Below are 14,331 nucleotides of genomic sequence, written 5' to 3' on the forward strand. Positions count from 1 at the left end.
TTTCATTGTATATTTTAGTCAACAACATCATCTACTGTACAAGTCTTCTTGTTTTTCCCCCCCTTTTTTGAAGGGATATCTGCTTTATTGTTACAAGTTGCTGAGCTCTTTGACACTATCAGCCATTTACTTGATGCTGCTTCAGCTTTCGCCATGGCAGCATCTGCCTCTGCAATAGATTGAGCAGCAGCAGCAGCTTCTTGATCTGTCATATATATTTCGCATTCGTGCTAATTCAGCATCTATCTGAAATTTCTAGAGGGGTTTGATTTCAGGTCTAGCTAGGTTCCCCTTGCTATCATTCAACAAGAAATTTGGAAAACTATTTTCTCTTTTTGAATAAGCAGAAATTGGTGCTATTCTATACTTGCGCTTCACCTAATAGGTAGGAACAAACTGTTAACACACTGCTGGTTAGACAAACAGATTGCCTAGCTAGCTATAAGACAACAACCAAACTACAAAAAACTGATGGGATATGCTGAATAAAATTAAGGTATACATTTGCCATAAAGATTTTACATTTTCAAATGATATATAAAACGAAAAATGGAAGAAATTGTTGAGGTACATTTATTTTGTACCGCCGGGACGTAGCTGCTGTGCGTGGAGAGTTCGACGAAGAGGAATGCTACTGTAGCTTCTCATTTGAATAAGATCTGGATCTGAACGGACGGCTGGGATTGATTTAGAGCTAAATCAACGGTAAAAGTTTGCCCAAAATCCGATCTGAAGGTACTGATCTTTCTCTAGGGTCTGGATCTACTCTCCCTTAAGTCGGATCGATCAGATCATCACTGGATGGCTCGGATCTGCACAGTATTCAATGAACGGCCCAGATTAAGTAGGGCTGGATCAATAGCTAGATGAACTCAGATCTGCATCAAAACTTCTGGATCTTCGTCAATGGCTCAGATCTGCTCCCCATTAGGTTGGATCGGCCAGATCTTCAACAGATGGTCCAGATCTCTCCTATTCTTGATGAATGGCCCAAATCGACCCAAAGCTTGATCTTGTCGTTTAAACTCCGATTCGAGTCCAATTTCGGTCCAAATAAATCCAAATCCAAGATCCTTTGATGCCTACAAAATAAGAATCAAATATTAGCATCAAATAACACCAAAAATAATATTATTTGTAATTAAGTCCAAAAATACACACTATGCACAAAATGTGATGTAACCATGATTTACCTATAAAATCAACCTCAAAATCATGCATAAATGAATCAAAATAATGCAGTAAAATCATGGTTATCAAATCCCCCACACTTAGTCTTGAACGTCCCATGAAAGTAAAGAAAACTAAAAATAATCTCCACAAAAAATTCCCTAGCAATACCTAGAAGATAGTAAAAAGAATTTAATTAAGACCATCTAAAGATCACAAACAATCATGAATACAATTCAAACAATAATCAGTAGGTATGGTAGTTTCAATCCAATTGACAAATTAAGCAAGTTGCAATCTCACAAGGGATTTACCTAATCTATCTCTCATACTCAAGAATATGTATAAGTGGAGCTCACTCAATGCAACTCACAACATTTCACTACCATAAGCTTGCTTATTTCCTAATTCTCCACCACTATAAACATAGCATACATGAATCAAAAGGATTTAATCAACAAGAATTGAAATAGAAGCAAAAAGAAACAATGGAAGTGAATGTAGTTGCAAAAGAAAAGGCATAAATGAAGAAAATGAGAAGATGAGAGTATTGGAGGAGTATACTTGATGAGTTGACCATTTTGATGTGAAAAGAGATGAATACCATTTGTTTTTATCAATTCAAAATGCCCAAGCTAACCTCCCCTCCAATTTAATAGCAAACCAGAAATCTTGATACTCTTCCTTCACCTTTGATACTCTTGATTTGCCAACAATTTGTTTCTGTTTTTCACCATTTTTCCACTTAAATTTCAGCATTTGAAAGCTCAAATAATCATTCAACTAACAAAGAACTCACTCCCCCACACTTAAAGCATTGGCCGTCTCGGACAATGAAATACATCACACATTCAAAAACTTGATACTCTTTTACCACTGTAGTATACTTATCTTCATTCTGCAGCTTTCTCTATTTCTCAGAATTCTCAAAATTTTAGCAGAAAAGTTCAGAAATTCTTCAGCAATAAAGTGGATGAAGTGAAACTAATGGAATTGCATACAATTCTGGCACAAAACAGTGTCAACAATTCTCTAATGTCAATCAATACCAACTTACTGATTTAGGAACTTAAGTGCAGCTAGTCAATTCCAGAAATCACAAGCTTCTGCATTCAAATCTGATTTCAACAGGATGTTTCTCAGGTTTAGTATCAGAATTTTAATTTCTTGTAGCCTCAAAATTTTGCACATGAGAGACTTGAAAAAGATAGAGCATCAAATAACAATCAAAGACCGATAGCTTAACAAATCAAAGTCAGAATTCACTGCTGAATTCTGAAATTTATAACTCAGTTTTCAGTTTCAGAATTAAAGCAATATAAGTTCCAAAAATCAAAACCATTTCTTCTCTTGCTTTTACAACTAACACTCAATGCCATAGATGTGCAATTCTATTGTATTAGTAGGAAACCAAATTGATCATCATTGAACACCTTCAGCAGTCTTGTTTACAGAATTCAGCTTCAATCAGCACAGCATCAACAACTTCAACTGATTCTGTTTCCTAATTTCAGTTTATAAACCCTTACCAATATACATACTTTCCAGTTGCTTCTTGTATCAAAATTTCGGAACACTTGCTCCTAATTTGTTGATTTCTGTAAACAGATTCTGTTAGAGTTCAGATTCTGTAACTAGTGTTCAGAAATCAGAGATCAGCCCTGTTTTGTGCCAACCTTTCAATCCAATTCTGATCTGGTGCAAGGAATGGAGTGAATTCCATGATATTGAAATTGAAATTTAAATGCATATAGTAACTGGACAATTATTGCACAAGTAAGGTACAATTGGAGGTTGGAACCAGAACTCAGCTTGCAGATTCAATTATGAACATCTCTAGCAGGACAGTATTGAAGAGTTCTGAAATTGGGTATCTAACTCCACACAAACCAAATCAATTGCTGAACTGATTGTGATATTAATCTACTTCAAGTTTCCATGAAGCCTACTTTTATTGATCTCGAGATCTATGAGGACAAGAAGTTACTTTTAAAATGCCAATCCTGGACAAATAATTCCGATTTGCAGAATTTGCAGAATTAAACAGAACAAGGAATACCAGAATTGTGTTTAACAGAAATCAACTTCAAGTTCCAGAAATATGGCTCGGTAGCTAATTCGCAAGTTCAATGTATCAACTTACATATGTGCAATAACACAAAAATATAGCTCGAATTTAACTTCAACCTGCTGCAATTACAAACTGCAAAACCCAAACTGCAGATTTGGTTTCCAGTTTCAATTCCTAACTCTGTGTATCTGTTTTCATCCAATTCTCAGTCTTAAATCTTGTAAACTCTATTGAAACAAGATCAGCATCTATCAACACTTAAACAACAGTTGAGTTTCAAATTATTTCCATGAACAAATAGCTTTAAACTCCTTTCTACACAGCAAGGTACAGATTTCAGCATTTTCCTCATAACTTTGTATCAACTTTGCATTGTTTAGCCAACAAAAATCTCAATTCTTCTTCATCTTGTTTCTTAAGACCCTTTACAATGCATACTTGAAAGAATTCCCAGTTTCATAAACTCTAGTTCATCACCATTCATTTCCCAAATTGGCACAAAAATGTGCATTTCATTCTGCAAAATCTGCATTTCCAAATTACTGCTCTTTGTGTTTTCCTGTTCTTTCAGCATCATCCCTTTTGAGTTCATTTCTGAATTCTTGATACTCCCACAGCTCTCAATTTTTTTACAGAATTTCCACAATTCATGTATTCCATTTCTGATTTCTTTTGAAGTTCCACTCTTAATTCTCATTTTCAGATTTAGAGAAGCTTAACTTCCATTTTGAAATGGCTTGTAGATTGTATCTTTGCTGTCAAATATTACAGCAACCTCTAATTTCCAGCAATGCAGTGAAACTATGCGGTTTCAGCAACTTCTGAAATAAGCACATCACTTTTGATACAATAACTTGAATTCTCTTTTAAGCTTAAGGTTCATGAATCACTCAACATCAATCTTCAATCCAGTATACTGATTACTAATTGAAGCTTCCAGTAAATCCAGAATCGTAGAAATAGAATCTCAAATAGTCTAAATCAGTTTCAACAAGCCTGAATTCTTGATTCTGGAATCCAGCAAAACCTATTAGATTCAACAAAGACTGAATTCTGGATTCGGAAAGCTTGAGGATAAATAAACAGCAAACAACAACGAGAACTCAGGCTGATACATCACTAAATATAATTTCCATAATTCAGAATTTCAGAATTCTGAATCAAGTGTTAGTTGTGACAAACAAATTCTTCATTTCTTGCATTTCAGAGTCACACCTTCATCATAGAATCCCATAATTCAAGGGTTTACGGCTTCCAAAAGTTCTTGGTCACAAACCTCAGTTGATACATCAGTCCTACAGAATTAAAATCTGTTGCTGCTGATCCAACTTTCAACTTCCAAAATTCTACCTATCCTGAAAATGAGTGGGCTGTCTTTCCAGCATTTCTGAAATTGTCCTTCACTGATCAAAAAGCATTATAAGAACTCAGCAAACACATCTTCAAAATCTGCCTTTCAGAAACTCAGCCTTCAATTCTAGAGTTTCAGAGTTGATAATCTAGGTAAATTCCAGCATTTTGCAGAACCACTACTGCTCCAGCAGTAGCATAATTCAGATTCTCAGCTCGAGTGTCATATTTCACTACATTTCAACATCAAAAACTAGCACAGTTCAGCAGGTTTCAGATTTTCATTTTCCAGATTCCAGTTTCATACATTAACAGTTTTCAGTTCAGCATCAAACCTGAAGTTACAGCATTTCAAATGTCAAGTAGCACTCAAAGAATTCACTTGGTTATGACTTCTGGTTGATAATCTGTAATCAATTTGGCACATAAAATTTTGAACTATCCTACTTGAGTATCAGCCAAACAAATTCATCTTTTCTTTTCTTCCAACAGAAACCTTGGACTCAAATGGAATTGCTTCAACTTTTGAATTCTGAAACACAATTCTGTTAAACACAATTCTACAACTTCTGCATTCAGGTTTTTATAACTGAATTTCTGCAATGCACTTTCCAGCAGATTTTCTTCAATTCCAGGTGATGGATAGTTCCAGTATCCTGCTGCTCCAGAATTTCAGCAACCATTAAGTTGCTTAACTGACATTTCAGAGGTGTTTTTCGTGGTTCCAAATCCATTCAACCCAAACAATACTCATCTCAAATTATATCATCAATAATTACAGATTCAGCAATTTAACCAATCTGCAGAATGAGCAGCTTTAATTCCTTATTTTTAACTTCAAGTTTTCAGCTTATGTCTCTATTTTTTTTTTTTGTATCAAATTCCCAGTCTAGAATTCAGTCAAGCTAGCTTCCAATTTTTCAGTGAATTCCATATATTTTGAGAGCTGGTCATAAAAAGTTGATACAATTTGATACATCTCTAAGGCTGAATCTTGTTTTCCAGCTGCTGCCTTACTGCTTTGTGTGTCAAGTGCTGCCCTTTTCTCCCTTCATTTCAGATTAAATGATGCTATTTCAAGTGCTTCATTAGTGAATTGATACCCACCAATTAAATTCCGAAATCTGGTCCATTAAAATCAAATTTCAGTAGCTACAAAAGCTACCTGTTTTTTTTTTTTTTTTTGCATTTCTGTGTCCAGAAAAAATTTCTGATCTCTACAGAATTGAATGTATCAATTTCCGGCTGTTGACAACACTTCTAATCACATATCAAATGTATCACTTATGAATCAAAGCTGAGTTCTGGAACATAAACAACTTCTTCATTTCTTGACAGTTTTACAGCACAGCACAAATCTGAATTCTTCATTTCAAAGTTTCAACTTCATATAATTTCAGAATTAATCTAACATTCCTGAAGTTGATGTTTATCTAAGAATTTGTTGGACATTGATTCCAATTTTTCCAAATCATAGAACAAATTCAGAAATCAGACTTTACTAGAAATAAAATTGCATTATAAATTCTGCACTTGATTCCTGAACTTCAATTGCATTACAAATCAAAGACTTGCTTGAACCCTTCACTGATCAAGAAACATTGTAACAGCTTGATACATAGTCACAGCAACTTCTCAGTTCTGATTTTTCCATTTCTGTAGATTCCTGGATTCTTTCAGATGTTACTTGTAGAATTTTCTGAATTCCTATCAATTCTATTTCTCTTCCAGCAACTTCAAATTCAGAAATCAGATTCATCATCTTCTTCCTTCATATTTCTCCTAGAGTTTGGAATGTATCAACATAGTATCAAGTCTCAAAATTCAAAACAATTGTAACTTGCTCTTGACATGATAAAACTCAAGAAATCAATTCATTTAGCATACAATCTTAAGAGCACTTCATTCATGGTAATAATTTCAGCATTTTCTTTTCTAGCACAGTAGCATCCCAACTTTAAAAACCTTAAGCATTTAACTCCATTACATCTTCCCAAAACTTCATCTTTGGCTTGAATTTGAATCCCGTCCATTAACAAATGAATCCAAACATTCAAAAGCTCTATACATCTCCCCCACACTTAAAACTTTGTCATCTTGCACAATCTAACTCATCAAGAATTCAACCAATACTCACAATGGAATAAAGACAAGGCAAAGTGATCAAGGGTTAAAATGTTTCAAGAAAATTGTGAAGAAAGGAATTGGAATTTATGTGGGATCAAGAATGAAAACAATCCTTAATTTCCATGCATACATATGCTATTGTGACTTTGAAAAGAAGCGAATCAAGTTCTAGAGTTTCAATTTGCTATGAGTGCATGCCACACAAAGATAAAATAGCGTATAGGCTTAAAGTGGTCCTCTCTAGGTATTTTTTATACAATCAAGCTTAATTGATCAAAATGGAATCCACTACCAATTTAACCAATATCATATAAGAAAAGCATCCACTCTTGTCCAATGACCTAAAATTGATGATCAAATTTAAGGAACTTTTACCATCTTAAAAATATTACTTAGAAAATTCTCATGGAGAATTTTATTCAAATGACATGCTATGTATACCAACTAAATGCAAAGTATGGAAATAAAATTGCAAAATGTATAAACAAAGTGCAAATGCAAAGTATGAAACTAAAATGCAAATGAAAAGTATTAAACTAAAGACACGTATAAAGCAAGAATTTATTAACAAAGCATGAATTAAAACGCAAAAGGAAGCAAAATTGGAACCAACTCCCCTTTAAATTCCCGGTGTTTGAAGAAGATCTAACAAAAGAATCCACCCCGGAAGTGGAGTAATCATGGTTCTACTCAAATTCTTCTTATTAATCCTTTTTCCCTTGAAAATTCTTTCTGGAGGTCTGAGGCGGTTCAGTGCAAGCACCCACTCCAGAAGCTTATGTTCTCCTACACAATCAATAAAAGAAAACACCTCCCACACACTTGTCATGCCGAAAGGTACCTGGAGTGGTGATTGTTACCTCCTTATCATCTAATAATGGCACATGCTCTGGTTCTGGTGAGTGTACAACTCCATGTAGTGATTCTTGGGTGCTTGGCTCTGTAGCACAAGTCCCTACACTTACATTCTCATCATCATCATCAAATTCAGGTGATCCTTGAGATATTGCTTCCAGTAAGCAATCCCCTACACTTAAATCATTTTCAATAACAATACCTGCATGATTCACATCATCTAAAGAAACAACATTAGTAGAATCAAAATTATGAACAATTACATCATCATCATAAATAAAACTAGATAAATCTTATTGTGAAGAAATAGTAGTGTCAGGTCTGACAAGATCTCCACAATCCACCTCTTCACTGGCTCTTTGTGCTTGTATCTGATTAATAGATGATGCAATCTGATCTAACTGACTCTGAATATTCTGTATCCTTGCAAATTGTTGCTCTTGATGCTCTCTCATTTGTTGCATAACTTCATTGCATTTCCACATTGATTCTTCAATTTGTTCTTGTGCTTCCTCATACCTATTCCGTTGCTCCATAGGTAGGTAGGACTGATATTCAAGCTGGTAAAACTGAGTCTGAGGCTGATAACTTTCCCTCCAATCTCCAAAGTACTGATATGGATCCATGGTCACATAAATGTCCTGTTCTTACACTGAAACACTAGAAAATAAAATCAGAAGACTCAGGAACAAATAAAATCAAACACATGGATATAAACATGAAAGCATTCAAAACAATCCTAAAATTACTAAACATTGCATATTACAATTTCCCCGGCAACGGCGCCAAAATTTGATAAGGCGAATCTGTCACATCCGCTAATCAAATTGTACAAATGTATTTTCCACTGAACCCCTTAATTAAACAATAATGTCGTAGTAATGAGCCCAGGATCGATCCCGAGGAACCAACGGTAGAATGTAATTTAGGATTGTCTTTATTTCCTATTTTTGGGGTTTTTAATATAGAAATGGGGGAGTTTAAGCTTTAAATCTAAATGTAACAAAGGAAAAGCGCAGCAATAAAGAGATTAATCTAAAGCAAGAGTAAAACCTAACTATGTGCCAATAATCAAACCTCAACGTATTGTCACTTTACGTTGTGATTAAACCATCGACACACACTTAAACTAAAGATAAAATAACAAGACACAATTAAATCTAATCTAAGAAGAATTTAAACCCTAACTTAGAACTTAAACACTAAACAATTAACTAAGCATCAAACAAGAATTAAACAACTACCAAACATGAATTAAACTTCAACAAAATAAAGAAATGCTAAATTGCAATGATAAGAACACTAATAAAACACTAATAAAACGAAATAAATCCTAACCAATCCAACTCACAACCAATCCATACAAGTTTCACACTCAAGCCGTCACACAAGAGTGCCAAAGTCGAGACCACCCAACTCTGGACCTCAGTGGAGACTCTCTACAGCGTATCAGTTCCAGGATTGCTCAAGAACGTCGACGGACCACCCCCGACGAGCTAGAACAAGCCAAAACCCAAGAAAATGCCGAAAATCTGCCTCTGGATCTGATGGAAGGCTGTGGAACGCGGATGAACGTCGAGTGAAGCTCAATAACGCCGGCGGACCACCTCCAAGCGCCACTGATGGGAATCGGAGTCGCCGATTGGAAGACCACCTCCAAATCGGGCTGGAACAGAGAAGATCCGAGAGCAGATTTCCGTCGGAGAGAACACCCAGCGACGGTTCCAAATGATCGGGATGAGCTGCTGTAGAGATTATCCACCGAGGTTGAAGCTTTGGAAATGGATTGGAGAAGGAAAGGGGTCGAAATCTGAAGAAATGCCGCCGGGACGAAGCTGCTGTGCGTGGAGAGTTCGACGAAGAGGAATGCTACTGTAGCTTCTCATTTGAATCAGATCTGGATCTGAACGGACGGCTGGGATTGATTTGGAGCTAAATCAACGGTGAAAGTTTGCCCAAAATCCGATCTGAATGTACTGATCTTGCTCTAGGGTCTGGATCTACTCTCCCTTAAGTCGGATCGATCAGATCATCACTGGATGGCCCGGATCTGCACAGTATTCAATGAACGGCCCAGATTAAGTCGGGCTAGATCAATAGCTAGATGAACTCAGATCTGCATCAAAACTTCTGGATCTTCGTCAATGGCTCAGATCTGCTCCCCATTAGGTTGGATCGGACAGATCTTCAACAGATGGTCCAGATCTCTCCTATTCTTGATGAATGGCCCAAATCGACCCAAAGCTTGATCTTGTCGTTTAAACTCCGATTCGAGCCCAATTTCGGTCCAAATAAATCCAAATCCAAGATCCTTTGATGCCTACAAAATAAGAATCAAATATTAGCATCAAATAACACCAAAAATAATATCATTTGTAATTAAGTCCAAAAATACACACTATGCACAAAATGTGATGTAACCATGATTTACCTATAAAATCAACCTCAAAATCATGCATAAATGAATCAAAATAATGCAGTAAAATCATGGTTATCAATGACGAGGAAGCTCGAACAGTTGAAGAAGCTTTGAGATGCTCAGTAAGAAAAGAATGAAAAGTTGCAATGGATGAAGAAATGGAGTCAATGAAAAAAATCAAGTTTGGAATTTAGTCTATCTTCCTCTAGCTGAAGGGCTATTGGGAATAAGTAGATTCTCAAAATAAAGAGGAAAATAGATGGATCGATTAATCGATACAAGGCTCGATTAGTTGCAAAAGGATATACTCAAATGGAGAGTATTGATTTTGACGAGACATTCTCCCCAGTTATAAAGTTTGTGTCAATATATGTCATCCTAGCTATAGTAGCACAATTTAACATGGAATTACATCAGATGGATGTAAAAATGACTTTCCTTAATAGTAATCTTGACGAAGAAATCTATATAGTATAACCAAAATGTTATATTGCTGAAGGCCAAGAGAATAAAGTATGTAGACTTAAGAAGTCTATATATGGGCTAAAGCAAGCATCAAGACAATGGAACATAAGATTTAATGAAGTTATTTTGTCTTATGATTTCAAAATGATCAATGAGGACCATTGTGCTTACCATAGAAAAGAAAAAGGAAAGTTTGTCATTTTATTATTATATGTTGATAATATGCTAATAGTTGGAAGTGGCATAAAGTGTGTGATAGAAGTCAAATCTTGGCTTTCATCACAATTTGACATAATATATATGGGAGAATAAGAGTACATCTTAAGAGTGAAGATCATTAGAGATCGATCAAAAAAGCTTTTGGGTTTGCCTCAAGAAGCTTATATCACTAAGATGCTACAACACTTCAATATGTCAGATTGCAACGTTGAACAAATGCCTATACCGAGAGGTATTGTCTTGAGCAAAAGTATGTATCCTAAGACTTCTAAGGAAATAGCCGAAATGAAGAAAAAAAACATATGTCAATACTATTGGTAGTTTAATGTATACTATGTTGTGTACTTGTCTTGATATAAGCTATGCTAATAGCTTAGTTAGTCATTTCCAGTCAAACCTAGGATCGAAACACTGGAAAGCGGTGAAGAGGATATTCATATATCTCAAAGGAATAGCAGATTATTGTCTCTGTTTCCAAGGATCAGATATGAGCCGAAGTGGCTACACAGATGCAGATTGGGCAGGGGATCTTGATGACAGAAAATTCACATCTGGCTATACCTTCTTGCTGAATGGTGGTGCCATCTCATAGAATAGCAAGAAGCAAGCTTGTGTAGCCTTGTCCACAGACCGATCAGGGTTCTAGCCGTTGCAACGCAACGGCTAGTTTCTTCGTTGTTTCTTCTTCGCAGGTATAAAGGAGACGAGGGCATCTTCTGGTAAAAAGCTTCTTTCTCTTCTCTTCTACTACAGAGCTGCTGTTCTGGTGCTTGAGCTTTGTTGAGCTCTTCTTTGCAAGCTTCGCATGAGCTTCTTCCTTCGGCTGGGACTCCGACTGAGCTGCTGCTGTGGTTGGCGTCTGAGAAGTTGTTGCTTCTTCAACAGTCGACAAGAAGGCAAGGGTTGTTTACATTTGCTGTGTATTTACTTCTTGCTTCTCTTGTATTTGTACTCCTTATCTTGCTGTTGCAAGAAGTAGTTGTGGCGAGGTTTCTCCACCCATAAGGAGCTCATATTTAGCCGGTTCTCCGGGGACTCATCCACCGACGGATTGGTAGGCTTCGTCCACCTTACGGACACGCCGAGGAGTAGGAGTTCATCTCCGAACCTCGTTACATCGGTTTGTTTTTCTTCTCCTTAGTTTCTTCCTTGTATTTCCGCTGCGACTAACCCTAACTATAGGAAGAACGCGAGAATTTGGGGTGGCTATTCACACCCCCCCTCTCTAGCCGAGTACGAACGATCCTAACAGATCGGTCGACCGAACCAGAGGATAGGTCGACCGAAAGATCATTACATTAATGGGCATTAAGTGTGAATCTTGGCGAATAGGGAATTTTTTTGTTCGGTTGACCAAACAAAGGGATTGGTTGACCGAACAAAGGGATTGGTCGATCGAACCATTAAACATCATTAATGTCAAGGATCATATCTTAGCAAAGAAGGAAGGGAGCGGGTTTAATCGACCGAACCCATGGATCAGTCGATCGAACATTGGCAAATCTTATAAAAAGAGCTTAAGGTTCGAGGCTCAACAACCAAGCAAGAAATCTGTTCGAAGTTCATCTCTGTGTAAGTTGCGGTTCGTGCTACGACTACTCATCTTCATAAGAAAGCTACTGCTTCAAGAAGTGTCGACTAAGCTTCCACTTTTATATACTGTCGGTATAATTTTATATTGCTTGCATTGTATGTAATTCAAGTAAGATAGTAGGTTGTTACTATCTTACTCATCTACTTGTATGCGCTGCTTCTTTCCAAGGTTTTCGGAAAGAAGAGTTTTAGTGAATTGTCTAACGGTGCAATCAAGGATCACAGGTTTTTTAGTAGGAGTCGACCTAGGCTCTGAACCAAGTAATCAAACGAGTCTTTTACTTTCCTTTGCATATTCTGATTGTCTTTAAAACACGAAAAGAAAAGTTTTTAGAGTGTGATATTCACCCCCTCCCCCCATCTATCGCACTCTTTCGATCCTACAGGGCATAGAAACATTCTGTGTCTTGTCCCAGTTAACTAGTCAAACCCTAATCCTAGGATTTGACCCTCGTGTACATTCACTTGACAGTCGTCCTCGCCTGACCAACCTAAACCTAGCCTTCTAGCCTCCTCCATCAGGCTCGCGTCTCTCAGATGTCTCCCCATCCTTCATGCCTTGCCTTTTAGAGCTTTCGTTGACCTTGTCATTATTGTCAGGTCTTTCTTTGTCAAGAGGTCATGCCTCCGGGACTTCATCCATTGCCAAGTCACACTTGGACTTACGTTGCTAAGACTACATGCTTGGACTTATACCATCAAGACTCATCCTTGGACTTTCCTCCTTTGCCAAGATCACCTTGGACTTTCCTTGTTGTACCTGTATCCTGCACACTCACAATGCATATCAAATACAATAATAAACCTAACTTAAACTTTTGCCCAAATATCAAAACGTAGGGTACCTAGATTGCTCCAACAAATCCTATTTGTTAAATCCTTAGAAAAAGACATATTTATAACTTAAATATAAGTAGATGACATAATTTTTGGTTCAACAAATATAAAAATCTTAAAAGAGTTTATTAAAGTAATAGAAAATGAATTTGAAATGAGTCTAGTAGATGAACTTAACTTTTTTTAGACTTACAAATAAAACAAATCAAAGAAAAAAGCTCAGACCGATATGCAAAATAAAAATCAACAAGTTACAAATGTCAATGCATGTATGTATGCATGTATAGGAGATCATACTACAAAATAAAAGTTATATTATTCTAACAAAGCTAAGACTGATATAGAAAAAAAACTATAAATGCCAAGCAGCAGAAATTAACCTAAATAACTCAAATAGAAATCCGAATTCGAGTGGGACTGACAGCTAGGACCTCTGAGTGACATAACACATCCTCTATCTGCTAACCTGAAAGTCATAGAAAAAGTAAGGGGTGGTGAGTACAACAACTTAGTGGGTATAAGAAAATAGTGCATGATACTATATATATATATATATATATATATAGGAAACAGTCTCAGGTAATAATACTTACTACAAAAGTAAAAGTACTGACATAAAATCATCTACTAAACAAAGCATAGCCAACACCTTAACCCTTCACTAATCTGCTCTACCAGGTATAACCAATAAATCAGGAGTACATACAGTATATTCAAAAACTATCTGTATAAACTTAGCATATAACAAGTCCTGACTGCACGCAACAACATGCTACCATGAATGGATCTCATGGGCAGTCAGGGTATCCACTATCTGTTGGCGACGATACATGCTACCACCATTTGGTCTAGTGGGTAGATAGGACGAGGTAGCTATCTAGCTCCTCAGCTACTGACTGCGGGTGATAATACATGCTACCACCAACTGGTCTAGTGGGGAGTCAGAGCATATAAATGTCACTGGCTGGGAGTGATAATATACGCTACCACTACCTAGTCTAATGAATAGACAGGACATGTAGCTATCTAGTTACGGACTACGGGTGACAATACATGCTACCACTATCTGGTCTAGTGGGCAGTCTAGAGGTAAATATATACATACAATAAACACCAAACTAGCTGAAATAATCACATCTGCAGGTAAAGCTCTACAAGCTACACATGATATCATAAACATAACGACACAAGTATAAATAATAATAAATGACATGGATAGCAACAA

This window comes from Zingiber officinale, chromosome 1B, assembly GCF_018446385.1.
Source record: "Zingiber officinale cultivar Zhangliang chromosome 1B, Zo_v1.1, whole genome shotgun sequence".
Lineage (NCBI taxonomy): Eukaryota > Viridiplantae > Streptophyta > Magnoliopsida > Zingiberales > Zingiberaceae > Zingiber > Zingiber officinale.